The sequence below is a fragment of the Vicugna pacos genome, chromosome 19 (assembly GCF_048564905.1).
Source record: "Vicugna pacos chromosome 19, VicPac4, whole genome shotgun sequence".
Taxonomy (NCBI): Eukaryota; Metazoa; Chordata; class Mammalia; order Artiodactyla; family Camelidae; genus Vicugna; species Vicugna pacos.
This window is the reverse complement of record NC_133005.1, coordinates 45,059,480-45,074,425: the sequence shown is the minus strand read 5'-3', so window position 1 is coordinate 45,074,425 and position 14,946 is coordinate 45,059,480.

Sequence of the window (14,946 nt, the reverse complement as noted above, 5' to 3'; positions counted from 1 at the left end):
CTGCTGACCGACCCAGGCAGACAGGTGTCTGGTCGGCTCCGTGACTCCCAGGGGCTGCTCCGGATGCTCGGTCACGGCCTCGGGCTCTGCCCCGGGGGCAGCTGTGTCCAAGCCGGTGGCTCTGATTTCTAAATCCCTCCTAAGGGGTGTCAGCTCTCTGAAGCCCTGAGGTGAGGACTGGGGTCTGGTCACGAGGCTGGGAGGGTGAAGTGGAGACAGAGCAGCGGGAGGAGAGAAAGTGGAAAACCCTGTGTTTTTCAAGGAAGCACTTGGAGACGGAACAGAGGACCCTTCTCTGAGCAGGCGCTTGAGAAGCACGCGCTCAAAGCCTGGCTCCCGGCAAGCAGGACCTCTGACCACACCTCTACCTGCCCTCCCAGAGGGCGGCAGGCTGCTCCCAGGCCATTTCCTGCTTCGCACGCAGCACAGAGAGCGGTGGAGTCTCCTGAGAGCTGAGTTCCTTGGGGAAGAGACGAGGCAGAAGGAGAGGCGGCCCGGGGCCAGACAGGCCGGCGAGAGAACGGGGAGCCGGGGAGCGGACGCGGCGTGCGACCCGCCTCACACTGGACGCAGCCACAGCCCTGCAGGCGCGGGTACGCCGTGCAGAACCTCAGCACTCAGGGAGGAGGAGGGGCTGTCTGAGCCGCGGGGGTGGGGAGCGGTCTTTGAACGAGACCCGAGAGTCTAAACATGGCATCGGAATGGCCTCAGGTCTTCCGTGAGGTCAAGCCCACGACTGACAGAGCTGCGCCAGGAGCACCAGGTCGGAGACATCCTCCTTGTAAAGCCAGCAACGTGTGCGGCATCCAGGAAGCCTTTGCAAAGCCACAAGGAAAGGCAGGAACGACATGTATTTTTAAAATCACAAACGATACAAGTGGAGAATTCACAGACAGGGAAACTCACATAGGAAATGAGTGCGTGAAAAGATGCGAAATCAGAGAAATGCTCCTCAAAGCAAAAAGACACCCCCTCTGCCCACCGGTTCTGAGAACACAAGAGGTAACCAGCGAGGACACTGGTCTGCTCGCTGCGTGCCCAGTTTTCACAGGACAAGCCTTCTGGGTGACAGGTACAAGACCGTGAGGTGCCCCCCTCCCGTTCCTCCTTCAGCTCCCTCCCGCCTCTCCAGCTGGTTAAGGCAGGTGCTTCTCCCCGTAGGGCCACCACCAAGCTCTCCTTTTCACACTTGCTCCAGCATGAAAAGCACTGCCCAGAAGAACTCTACATAAAAAAGCAAAACAAGACAAGCAAAAAACCACCCTCTGCAGACCTTGGAGGCACCGGGAGGAGGGGCTTCCACCCCCCAGGCCAGGGGCCTCGTGCAAAGCCTTGTGCAGGCTTCTCCTTCTCCAGTAAAGGCTTCTTCGTGGAGAAAACCCCAGAGGCGGTTCCCAAGCAGGCAAACAAGCCCTTCCAGAGATCACATTGGTAGGTACTAGTGAAGGGAACGAGAAACTTTAGGACATTCATGCACGTTGGGTTTTCAAGTAAAAATTAAGACAGAGCAAGATGTCCTCCCTATAAAAGGCTGATTGGACAATTTCAAAAGCTGTATTTGCACGCCCTGGCCCGTGACAGCTGGGGGGTCCACGCCGCCCTGAAGCCTGAGAGGGGAAACTGTTCTGGGATTTAGAAAAGATGCAGGAAGCGGGCATGATGCTCGATGTCCAGTGCTGCTCCGAGGCATGGGGCTGCACAGCCTGGCCCTGACGGAAGGGTCTTCATGCAGCTGCCGCAGAGCAAATGCTGCCGTGGTGGCCTCGGGCCCTGCACGGAACATGGACTCCTGCTCTCTGACCCAGGAGTTCATGAGTGTCCCCCGCATGACAGCTTCCTGGGAAATGCATCCAGATAGCCTCAGCAGTGACGCCTGCATCCTGCTGGCCACAACCGCCAGCCAAGAGCGACGATGATTAAGTGCAGGTGGTGGGACCAGTGACGGGAAGAGTGAGCGTCCAGCGCACAGGGCTGCAGAATTAATCCCTCGAATAAGACAAGAGGAAGTGAGGAAAGCTGCAGTGGGCCCTGTCGAACATTCCTACAGCACGAAGCGAAACGGTGAGAACAAAGGGCAAAGAACAAAGCTCCAGAGCCTGGCCGCCGCTCCCCGAGCCCGGGGGCAGTCGCGGTCCAGCCGGGAGCCCAGACACGGAGAGCACGGGCTCCAGGCTGGGGAGCTCTGTCCAGGGTGCTGACGACTCCAGGCTGCAGCGTTAGGCGCTGCCAACCACCTGCTGGGCTTCGTGGAGGCTCCACTTGGACCAGCCATGGCCAGCCTGTCGGCGGGAAGGACGCTTTGTGTATCCGTTGACATTCTTTGCTCTCAAACTGACAGCTGCAACCTCCCATTTGACTGGAGCCATTGGGTAAATTTGTAGTTAGCGTTTTCTTGACATGGTCAAGACACATCCCTGCCAAGCAGTGCAGTTTAAAAATAAATCTGCCCTCCCCTAAATGGTGTGTGCTGGCCCGAGCACCCCATGTTACCGCGAGCTGCATACAGATGGGCTAGATCCCTTGTCTTCCAGCCCGGGACATGGAAGCCACCCCAGGGGTGGAGATGGAGAGAAGCGGGGGTGGGGTGGGGCTCATCTGTGCATCAGTGGAGCTTCAAATCTAACAAGCGGAGAGCTCTTGGGATGCGGGAAAGCTGGAGGGAGGGAGGAAGGAGCAGGTGTTGACTGACTATTGGGGTCGGGGAGGTGGCGCAGAGGGAGGCCGACCTGGCAGGTTACACTCGGGCCAGGTCTCCAAACCAGCCATGAGATGAATGCATAGCACCGTCCACTTGCCAAAGAAAACCCTTTCTTATTCCTAATAAAAATCTCCCGAGCCAACTGTGAGGCCCCAAATGAGAACTCTGCCAGGAGCCAGACGGGTCTCAAGGGCGACCTGGCCCAAGTAAAAAGAGCTCTGCGCCAAGTAGGGAGACTCTGGCCCAGGTAGAGAGACTCTGCCCCAGGTAGAGAGACTCTGCGCCAGGTAGGGAGACCCTGCGCCAGGTAGGGAGACCCTGCGCCAGGTAGGGAGACTCTGCCCCAGGTAGGGAGACCCTGCCCCAGGTAGAGAGACTCTGCGCCAGGTAGAAAGACTGCCCCAGGTAGAGAGACTCTGCGCCAGGTAGAAAGACTGTCCCAGGTAGGGAGACCCTGCCCCAGGTAAGGAGACTCTGCCCCAGGTAGAGAGACTGTCCCAGGTAGAGAGACTCTGCCCCAGGTAGGGAGACCCTGCCCCAGGTAGGGAGACTCTGCCCCAGGTAGGGAGACCCTGCCCCAGGTAGAGAGACCCTGCCCCAGGTAGGGAGACCCTGCCCCAGGTAGAGAGACTCTGCCCCAGGTAGGGAGACCCTGCCCCAGGTAGAGAGACCCTACCCCAGGTAGAGAGACTCTGCGCCAGGTAGAAAGACTGTCCCAGGTAGAGAGACTCTGCCCCAGGTAGGGAGACTCTGCGCCAGGTAGGGAGACCCTGCCCCAGGTAGAGAGACCCTGCCCCAGGTAGGGAGACCCTGCCCCAGGTAGAGAGACTCTGCGCCAGGTAGAAAGACTGTCCCAGGTAGAGAGATTCTGCCCCAGGTAGGGAGACCCTGCCCCAGGTAGGGAGACTCTGCCCCAGGTAGGGAGACTCTACCCCAGGTAGGGAGACCCTGCCCCAGGTAGAGAGACTCTGCGCCAGGTAGAAAGACTGTCCCAGGTAGGAAGACTCTGCCCCAGGTAGGGAGACCCTGCCCCAGGTAGAGAGACCCTGCCCCAGGTAGGGAGACCCTGCCCCAGGTAGAGAGACCCTGCCCCAGGTAGGGAGACCCTGCCCCAGGTAGGGAGACCCTGCGCCAGGTAGGGAGACCCTGCCCCAGGTAGGGAGACCCTGCCCCAGGTAGAGAGACTCTGCGCCAGGTAGAAAGACTGTCCCAGGTAGGAAGACTCTGCCCCAGGTAGGGAGACTCTGTCCCAGGTAGAGAGACTCTGCGCCAGGTAGGGAGACTCTGCGCCAGGTAGGGAGACCCTGCCCCAGGTAGGGAGACCCTGCGCCAGGTAGGGAGACTCTGCCCCAGGTAGAGAGACCCTGCCCCAGGTAGAGAGACTCTGCGCCAGGTAGAAAGACTGTCCCAGGTAGGAAGACTCTGCCCCAGGTAGGGAGACCCTGCCCCAGGTAGGGAGACCCTGCGCCAGGTAGGGAGACCCTGCGCCAGGTAGAGAGACTCTGCCCCAGGTAGGGAGACCCTGCCCCAGGTAGAGAGACTCTGCGCCAGGTAGAAAGACTGTCCCAGGTAGGAAGACTCTGCCCCAGGTAGGGAGACTCTGACCCAGGTAGAGAGACTGTCCCAGGTAGAGAGACTCTGCGCCAGGTAGGGAGACCCTGCCCCAGGTAGGGAGACTCTGCCCCAGGTAGAGAGACTGTCCCAGGTAGAGAGACTCTGCCCCAGGTAGGGAGACCCTGTCCCAGGTAGGGAGACTCTGCCCCAGGTAGGGAGACCCTGCCCCAGGTAGAGAGACCCTGCCCCAGGTAGGGAGACCCTGCCCCAGGTAGAGAGACTCTGCCCCAGGTAGGGAGACCCTGCCCCAGGTAGAGAGACCCTGCCCCAGGTAGAGAGACTCTGCACCAGGTAGAAAGACTGTCCCAGGTAGAGAGACTCTGCGCCAGGTAAGGAGACCCTGCCCCAGGTAGGGAGACCCTGCCCCAGGTAGAGAGACTCTGCGCCAGGTAGAAAGACTGTCCCAGATAGGAAGACTCTGCCCCAGGTAGGGAGACTCTGTCCCAGGTAGAGAGACTCTGCGCCAGGTAGGGAGACTCTGCGCCAGGTAGGGAGACCCTGCCCCAGGTAGGGAGACCCTGCGCCAGGTAGGGAGACTCTGCCCCAGGTAGAGAGACCCTGCCCCAGGTAGAGAGACTCTGCGCCAGGTAGAAAGACTGTCCCAGGTAGGAAGACTCTGCCCCAGGTAGGGAGACCCTGCCCCAGGTAGGGAGACCCTGCGCCAGGTAGGGAGACCCTGCGCCAGGTAGAGAGACTCTGCCCCAGGTAGGGAGACCCTGCCCCAGGTAGAGAGACTCTGCGCCAGGTAGAAAGACTGTCCCAGGTAGGAAGACTCTGCCCCAGGTAGGGAGACTCTGACCCAGGTAGAGAGACTGTCCCAGGTAGAGAGACTCTGCGCCAGGTAGGGAGACCCTGCCCCAGGTAGGGAGACTCTGCCCCAGGTAGAGAGACTGTCCCAGGTAGAGAGACTCTGCCCCAGGTAGGGAGACCCTGCCCCAGGTAGGGAGACTCTGCCCCAGGTAGGGAGACCCTGCCCCAGGTAGAGAGACCCTGCCCCAGGTAGGGAGACCCTGCCCCAGGTAGAGAGACTCTGCCCCAGGTAGGGAGACCCTGCCCCAGGTAGAGAGACCCTGCCCCAGGTAGAGAGACTCTGCGCCAGGTAGAAAGACTGTCCCAGGTAGGAAGACTCTGCCCCAGGTAAGGAGACTCTGACCCAGGTAGAGAGACTGTCCCAGGTAGAGAGACTCTGCGCCAGGTAGGGAGATCCTGCGCCAGGTAGGGAGACCCTGCCCCAGGTAGGGAGACCCTGCGCCAGGTAGGGAGACCCTGCCCCAGGTAGGGAGACCCTGCGCCAGGTAGAGAGACTCTGCCCCAGGTAGGGAGACCCTGCCCCAGGTAGGGAGACCCTGCCCCAGGTAGAGAGACTCTGCCCCAGGTAGGGAGACCCTGCCCCAGGTAGGGAGACCCTGCGCCAGGTAGGGAGACCCTGCCCCAGGTAGAGACCCTGCCCCAGGTAGGGAGACCCTGCCCCAGGTAGAGAGACCCTGCCCCAGGTAGGGAGACTCTGCCCCAGGTAGGGAGACTCTGCCCCAGGTAGAGAGACTCTGCCCCAGGTAGGGAGACTCTGCGCCAGGTAGGAAGACTCTGCCCCAGGTAGGGAGACTCTGCCCCAGAGAGGATCCGTGATGCTGGCCCTTTTCCACCCCTGACTCTCACAGACGCTTTCTTGAGTCCACCTGCCAGAAAACTCCTTTAAAAAGTCAAATGTTTTTAGACTTATCTTATTACATCAGTGCCGGTTTCACGGCTGCCAACCACTCAGTGTGTAATTTCCTTTTTTGTGCTACCAGGTTCGTTATGTTTTATGCCCATTTTTAAAAAGACTACACGAAAAATAATTCGGGAGAAACCCATAAATAATGAGTGTGGGGCATCAAATGGGTTTTCAGAATAAGACTTTTTCTTCTTAAATGGAATCAAAAAGCTTTTTGAATTTTTAAAAATCTTTTTGCACTCCAGAAGGTCATGATGTTACTTAGCGCTTTTATGAAAGAAAAAAGCAAACACATTTTAAAAAGGAAAATGTCTCGGTCAGTGCCTGCTGGGGAGGGGGGCGTGTGTGCACACTCATTTGGCCCTCGCTGAGGGGCGTTTGCTTTCCATCATGTTTGTGTATTCAGCTGAGCATCCGTGTTTCAGGTCCGCGTGGCGAAGGCAGATTAAAACAGCGATGGTGTTAAAACAAGATTGTAAAGGTTAACAGACCAGGAAATGGACAAATTACGGCCACCGGCCATGGCCAGCCCCGCGGCTCTGTCCCTTCTCTGTTCTGCCACAAGCTGCTTGTCAGACCTTTGGCCCAGTTTCCCAAGAGTCAGTTAGAAAAATGATTTCTGGACACTGCACACCACCCCCTCCTCCTGACAAGGTGTAACGGCAGGGCCCCCGAGGTTGAGTCAGAGGTGGTGGCATCTCAGCATTGTCCCCTTCCTCATCGGCCTCTCCACATAAGGTCACTGGAGTCACTTAACTTGGTCAGGCTGAAAATTCATTTCCCTTCCAGAAATAACACTGGACACCAGCAAATTCATGTGCGATGTGAGCGGAGGGAGGCCAGGAGTGGATGATGCACCAGGAAACAGTGAATCCACTGATTTCCTGATGCATTCAGGTCTCGCTGTCAGTAATCAGCATTAAAAGACACAGAAGAATGAAAAGAGAAAAGTGCACGTGAGGAGTGGACACTTGTGAATTCCTCTTTGGCTACGGAGAGCATGTCAGACTTTGCCACGAAGAGGTAAGCTCTGCAGCCAGGTAGGCCTGGGGGCCAATCCCGCCTCCCTGACTTTCACCGCTGTGTGACTCTGGGCGAGTTACGCAGCCTCTCTGTGCCTCACTCCTGTCTTCTATAGGATGGGGCTACAGCAGTGCCCATCCATGCTAGGGTTGTTGAGAGAATGAGGGCGGGCCAGGCCCTTCGCAGACCGCTGGACTCAGGCATCGCAGGCAGACATGGCCCTTGCTGTGACGGTCACTGTTGGTCTAGGTCCGTCCGCTCCGTCTGTCTTTCGGGCTTGTTTCCTCACCTGCCAAATGGACACGGAAGGCCTTCCCCACGGAGACGGGGTGGGTCGGGGAAAATAACATACCAAGTGGACGGACTGCGAGCCACGGAGAGCAGGCAAACTTCACGCTGCTCTCTGACATTTTCCATCTAGGTCTGGCCCTCAGGCACTGGGCGGGCAGCTGTGCCCACCATGCACGCCGGCAGTTCTGGCCTCTGTGTGCAAACAGTGCACACAGGTGCATCATGGGCCTACCTGTCCTCGGGGCCAGTGGGACCACCATGGCCGGACTCCCCTCCCCTTACCAGCCGTGGGTCCAGGTCCACAGGATGTCTGGGCACATCCTCCTGGGCCCCCTCCTCACACTGGCGGGCAGGTCCACTCCTTCGCCTGCCCTGCTCCCTGCTGTATCTCTGCAGCGCTGGCGCGCCCGGGCATCTCTCTTCACTCAGGTCACATGCTGATCCCCTCTCTGTACAGGGATCGCGTCAAGGTGGTGCAGTGATGCTTTATTTATGTGCAAAACCTCTAACCTGGGGGCAGAGCCTGTCAGGTAGTAAGTCCTAATGGCATCTTGATTACTGTTCCCTGGGAGAGAGGTGACAGAGGAAAGGGAGGCTGGTGAGGGAAAGGTGTGCATGTGTATGTGTGTGCGTATGTGTGTGTACATGCGTGCACACACACGTGTGCACACATGAATGTGTACGTGTGCACATGCATATGCATGTGTATTGTACGTTGCATATGTGTGTGCACACGTGTGCACATGAATATGCAGCATGTGCATGTGTTTGTATATGTGTATGCATATGCATGTGTGTGCTTGCATGTACACAGTGCACTTGCACGCATGTGTATGCATGCGTGTACATGTGAATGTGTGCTTGTATGTGTATGCATATGTACACATGTGTGTACATGTGTGCATCGCACTGCAACACAGTGCACATATGTATGCATGCACACGTGCTTGCGTGTACACGTGTATGCGCAATGCATATGTGCATGTACATGTGTATGCGTGCATATGTGTGCATGTATGCATGTGTATGTGTGCGCATGTGCACGTGTGTGCATGTGTGAATCTGTGTGTGTGACAGAGCCCGGCATTAACGACAGCTCACACCATCCAGTGGGCAGCAGAGTTTGTCCTGTCTTCATGGAGGGACCCTCGTCACCCTTGCTCCCCAAGGTCCTTCCTTCATCAAAAACCGGCTCCCCTCAGGGGCAGCCCCTCACGACTGACCCTCGCCCAGGGGTGGGCAGGACTCATCACTTCCAGTCACTGTCACTCAGGCTCATCACCTAACCTCACAGCTGCTGTCTTCCCAAACGTGTGGACATGTGTTTCATGGAGACGTAAAAACAGGGACCAGGAACGCCCCGGCCTTCCACGTGTTCACACAAAACCCTGGAATTTCACTCAGGATGCAGCAAGCCTGAGCCCAGCCCCGACCACAAGGGTCACGAGACCTGTCCTTTCAGGGCCAGACCCCTCCTCCCCCATCTGCCTCCCCCAGTTACACACGCATCCCTGCTTAGTCCTGTTTCTCCTGAAGTGATGCCCACAGCAACGTTCAGCAGGAACTCCTAATGAGCCCATTACCGTGGCTGCCGGCCGGGGAGCAGCCATTTGTCAAATGCCTTGTGCAAAAAACAGTAATAAAAAATCTATGCGTGTGGGCATCGGGGCACGTGTGCGTGTGCTCTGGTGTGTGTGGGAAGCGGAGCGTCAGGAAGAACACAAGGGCTCCTCTCACTGCCCCTCGGTCTCCACCCACGGAGCGCCGGGCTGCTTCTTTTTTGAGACTTGGCGCTCATGGCTCACGGTCAGGCTCCCGCCCAGGGGCTTGTCCAGAGCAGAGGCCAGAGAAGCATTTCTTCAGCTGCCAGAGAGCTCCCGGGGTGGGCCCTGTGCTCCTGGTGCAAAGACGGAGCTGCATGGCAGTGTCAGTAACTCACCGGAGATCAGTGTCAACGTCCAGAAGGGCTCGTTAGGTGCAGAGAGGAGCGCGCCAGCCGCGGGCGGACGCAATGATTATGTTTGCAGCTCATCCTCCACAGAAGCTCTCGGCCTCTCACTCCGAGGCGGTCACTGTCTCAGGAATCTTGTTCCGGGGCTTAAAACACTGTATTCTTGGCTTTGGACACAAGAGTTAATTGGGAAAAAAGCAGTGCCACCAGCACAGCGGGTTGGGAGCTGACCATTGAGCAGCCGTCTCTATGGGGCTGCGGCGGGCCAGGACTGCGGCCGCTTCTGGCTGGACTTTAAAAATACTCTGCAGTGTGCGTGCGTGCGTGTGTGCCCACGTGCACGTGTATGTGCATGCGCGCGCACACGTGTGGATGTGTGAGCACTCCCACACGTATATACGAACACTCCCTGAGGCTTTTTAAGCACCTAAGGCTTTTCCTGCGTGACCTGCTGTCTTATTTAACCCTCAGAATGGTTTAAAATGGGGATCCTGAGGCTCAGCCCAAGGCCCTGTGGCCAAGCGTGGAAGCACCCTGCCTGGCAGTGAAGCCTGCGACCCCACCCACCACACGGCCCCGAGCTGTCTGAAGACGCGTCCTCCCTGCGCCAGGAAGCGCCACGTGCCCTCAATGTGGAAGGCGAAGAATCCGGGGACGTTGGCGGAAACTGTCACCCTCCTCCACCACAGCATTCTTCTAAACATTAAATGACGCGACATAGCCCTTGTGGTTTCAGGCGACTGCTGCCTGGGGCCACGCCCCCGCCGCTCCCGCACCGTGCACCCCACGCCTGGGCCGCGTCTCCCCATATTCCTGGCAAAATTCTGGGAGCGCCCGGTTTTGACACACGGTCCTGATAGACAGTCTGTTCAAATAGAAAGCACTCCTCAGTTATAATAAAGCCTTCACACTTCCCCAGGCATTAAAACCGAGCGCCTGTCACTTCAACTCCGCCCGGTGGTGTCCCTCCGGAGAGGCTGAGCCTCTGTCCTGGGGCGGGGACGCCTTCCTGCCTGTTTCCTGAGCAACGCGCAGGCGGTGAAAGGCGGCTCCTGAGTCACACGTGCAGCACCAGGGCGGGTTCAGCATCACCGGGCAGCGGGGAGGGGAGGTGTCGGGGAGGGAAGGGGGAGGGCGGAGGGAGGAAGAGCCGCATGGCCGTGGTAGTTCAAGGAGGGGCACAGAGGAGACTCTAGATGCTTCTCCGTTTCTGCCTCTCAACAGTTCACGGCTTGCACTCACAGGAGGCTCTCGTCTTCGAGGGAAAGCGCCGCCCGCAGTCCCTTGCAGCAAGTTCCTGAACCGGGGGGGGCTGCGCACAGGGTTTCTGAGCGTGGCGCCCCCCACCCCGTGCTGCACACCTGCCCTGCCTGGGTCAGGGTGGGCTCAGGTCGGGTTGTCCACTTAGTATGTGGCAGCTCCTCGGGAGGATGAGGAGGGGAGACCTCTCCACAGCCCTTACCCTGCACCTGCTGGGCTCACCGTGCAGGGTGCTGGCGCGTTCAGTGATTTCTCAGCTCTGAAGAGAAGGGCGGGGCCTAGGGCGGGTCAGTGGATGTGTGCGCCCCCGCAGGGACAGGGGAGCCCGCAGCCCTAGCGCACAGCACAGCTGCCCTGGCCCGGCCACCTGCTCCTGCCCCCCTCGGTCACTGCCCAGAGCCCAGGAAGCACCGTCTCAGCCTCCTGCTGGGTCCTCGGGTCCAAATACTGCTGGGCTGGAGCCTGATCTAAGTAACAGTCCCTGAGGGATGGACTAGAACAAAAAGAGGAAGAGGGCATCTGAGTGACGGTGCTGAGATGGAAGGGGGGTCGCACTCCTAAGTGTCTCCCTGCCCCCAGCCGGGCTCCAAGTGTGTGCTCTTGGGCCCCGAGATGCTTCTCTGACCCTTTCTATTGCCAAAGTCTGGTGGAAGCTTCTGGAACCACAGGCACAGGGTCCTAAGAATAGCCAGTACCCAGAACAGGTGTTAGCGGGCAATCCGTTCAATGACCCACCCCCCGGGGAGAACGCTGGCCGCCATAACCTGCAGGAGCTGCTGGACATTTTGGCCGCCCTGCAGTGGGGATCGCCCCGGTGCCGAGGGAGGAAGCTGAGGGACACGCCCGATGTTCCGACCTCTGCAGCCCCGACCTCGCTGCAGCCGCCACCTGCCCGAGGCACAGATGCGCAGATCCCAGCCCATTCTACAGGGGCCGGCGTGCCGTGCATGGACTCTGCATGGGCCTCCTGACCGGTGTCTGCACAAAAGCCCTTCTCGCCTTGCTGCCCAGTGGCCGAGGGGTCATCCCTCCCGCCCTGGGTACTCAGTCCCCTTCTTCCACTCCGAGGAAAGTCGGGTCCAGCAGGAGGGAGGTATTGAAGCTCCAGACCCGAGGCAGCCTCGGGGCGGAAGAAAGAAGTGTCTTCTCCTGCAGTCCTGGGGTCCTGGGGTGGGAGAGTTTTGGGGGGTGTGGTGAGACCAGCAGGGGTTCCTGGGGCAACAGTGGAGGCTCAGGTTCTGGGGGAGCTGCATGGCCTGGCTGGGAAGGGACAAGAGGGGCTGGTGGCAGGCATGGAAAGGGTGGGTGAGCCACGGTGGGCGGTGGGAGCGGGGCCTGGAGAGACCCCAGCAGCTGGTTTCCTGACGGCACAGGATGAGAGAGGCAGTGGCGTCCTCGCATCGAGTGGTGCCAGGAGGCAGGTCCCCAGCTCGGAGCCGCCCTTGCGTGAAGCCGCCTCGGGAGCACAGAAGGTGAGGGGGTCATCTCGGGTCGTGAATGTGGGGCACACACCAGCAGACCACTCCCCTCCCCACTCAGCATTCCCCTCCTTCATGCGCGTGGGCCTCACGCACTGCGGCGTGGATGGCCCGAAAGGGCGCCGACGGTCGGCACCACTGGGAAGTTTCAGCCTGTGCCGGGCCCACGACTGGATGTTGTCGCTTACACGTTAATAACAGCACGTGCTTCTACGTCACGGATTCGTCTTTCATGCTTTGACAACCACATTTCAACATAACCGCACGTCCGCCAGCAGGATCAAGGGCACCAAAGGCCTCAGAACCAGACGTGCAGCCGTCCAGGGTGGGAGAGTGTGGAGGAGGCGGCGGGGGAAGGCAGCTGGGGGTGGGAGAGCTCGGGAGGCGGTGGGGGGGTGGGGAGCCTGGTGGCCCCACTGGGGACTCACCATCCCCGTCGGGAACGTGACGCGCTGTCATCATTAAATGAGAGAGTTCCCGGGACCTCGTCCCCAGACCCAGACCAGAGCTGGTGCCCTGACCCAGGAAATGTTTACATAGTTAACGTTTTCATGTCCAGGGGTAAATGACTTCAATTAAACGTTAGCTACTGGTTTTGTCAGCACGACCGCCACCTCTCCTCCTCCAGCCACCCCCTTGTGTGGACGCTAGGGCGTCGGCGTAGACTGGGCTTCCTGTGGGGGGACCCTGCTGCAGCCCAGGAGCCACAGGACCGGCCACTGCTAGTGCGGCCGCGGGGCCAGGGCGCCCCTCCGGTCAGCACGCCGCGCGGGGGGGTGTCAGCCTCGGGGTGGAATTCCAGGGAGTGCCCTTCCTGGGGCCGCCGGGGGCGCCTGCGAGGAGCCCCTGTCGCCGGTCCGTACGTACACCTTGGATACCTTTGCTTTATGGTGGCGCGAGGTAATCGGGGGGAGTGGAAAGACAATTTTAGAGGAGGCTGAGATCAGAGCTACTTTATCCCAGTGCCTAATGCCATTCTGGCCCCTGGAGATTTCCCAACCCACCCCGGTCAAACTTCTCCTTGTGCTGACGGATGTGTTTGCTCCGGGGCTATCGCTGTGAGAGAGAGCCCATGTTTTCCCGGAGGACCACTCCCCGACGCGCTCACACATCCTGCTGGGGAGCGAGTGGCCTCTCCTTGCCCTGAGCCAACAGAGATTGAATTTTTATGGGCCGACGTTACATGGGGGAGGGTTTTATGGGAAGCCATTATGGGAAACATTCTCGCCGCCCAAGCCCATGGCCGTCTCCGCAAGTTAGAGGCAGAGCCCTGTCCCCGAAAAGTCACTCTTTCCCACCATCGAGCTCCTGAAACGCGGCCGATGGAATTAGTCCACGTGGCAGCGCTGCGCGGCGCACGGTGCACCGCGCAGCTGAGATGGCCGCGGGCACCTCCGGAATCTAGATGAGCGCCGCATCTTCCACTCTGCACGGCGCCGAGGAACCTCACCTAATGCTTTTCCACAGCAAAGAATCAATAAAAACATCTTCCTACAAGAAAAGCGGCTAGCTCCTTCAGAGTAGCTCTTGCTGCTTGTTCTACGGGACGTGAAGGAGGGACGGCGGGGTTCCCACAACTCAGCAGGTCGTCACAAGCCCCCTCCTCCCTTCTCGGGCCCCTCGGTGGGGAAGGGGCTCCCCGGTCAATGCAGGCAGCTCAGGGAGCCCCGCAAAGGTGGCCCCACCGTGCATGCTCAGTGCGAGTGACACTGCCTCTGGAACTTCCGGTGGCTTTAAGGAGACTCGACACTCAGGACAGGGGCTGAGGCTGCCCAGAATCATGTCCTTCCCATGCGCAGGACCTGGTGGGGGGGCCACGTGCGGACGTGCCCAGACGCTGCAGCCAGGGCTGGTCAAGTCCTCAGCGCCTTTAGGCTGCTGATGGCATCTGGCTTTCCTAGTGGTGATCTCGTGGGGGGTTGCTCAGACACGTTGCTGACCTCTTTGAGCCCATTTCCTCATGTGCAGCACGGGCCCAGTGACAGTCACTGAATGGTGGGGGCGGCCATAAATCAGGGACTCAATAAATACTAGGTGAATGGATGGATGGATGGATAGATGACCACAGGGAGGATAGTGAGAAAGTGAATGTAACATCTTCAGATATTTGCTGTTAACTTTATTCTATTCCTCTGTCTTGAAGACGGACGGTGTCTACGGTTTGCTGACATCGACATGACCTCCACGGGTGTCCGTGTGGTTGGCCTGGGGACCCAGAGCTCGGCTGACACGGGCTGTGTTTGAAAGCTGGCACCAGCCTCTAGCTCCCTTACTGAAGCAGCACACTGATTCTTCCTTCCGGGGTGTCCAGTCCTCGGCGTCCAGCGTGGTGGATGACACAGGAGATGTACAGGGCTGGGAGGGCCCCTGAGTGCCTTCACTGCACAGGTAACGTGCCGTTTTGGGAATTCCTGCCGCTACTGGCAGTGAGCAGGTGCACAGGCAACACCTTTTCCTTCTGGGGCAGTGATGGGGTGGTCACTTGAGATGGATGCTGGAACCTTGGGGCAGACAACCTGTGTGCTCGGGCCCTCCTCTCGGTGCCCGTGGGTCCTGGCTCCCCCAGGGTGGCATGCCCCAGCCCTGAAGATGGTCCACACATCCACCCCGAACCTAGCCTGCTCTTCTGACCTCTGAGCCTGCATCTCCAAGTGCCATCGGACAATTAATCCCTTCCTTCAGTAAAACCCGAGTGTCTGCCGTGTGCTGGAGAGACATTGGCAAACAGCACACGAGCCCTCGGTGCTTCTGTTCTGACCGGGAGACCTGCGCTGGACGGCACGTGATTTCACAGCTGTTCTTGGAACCCTTTCGGGGGCTCTGCTGTGTCTGACAATTTTTATAATAAAATTAAGGTGATGTTCCCATAGAGCTCTGGAATGAAGGCGTAAGGACGTGCACATCTCCTTCCCCAGTG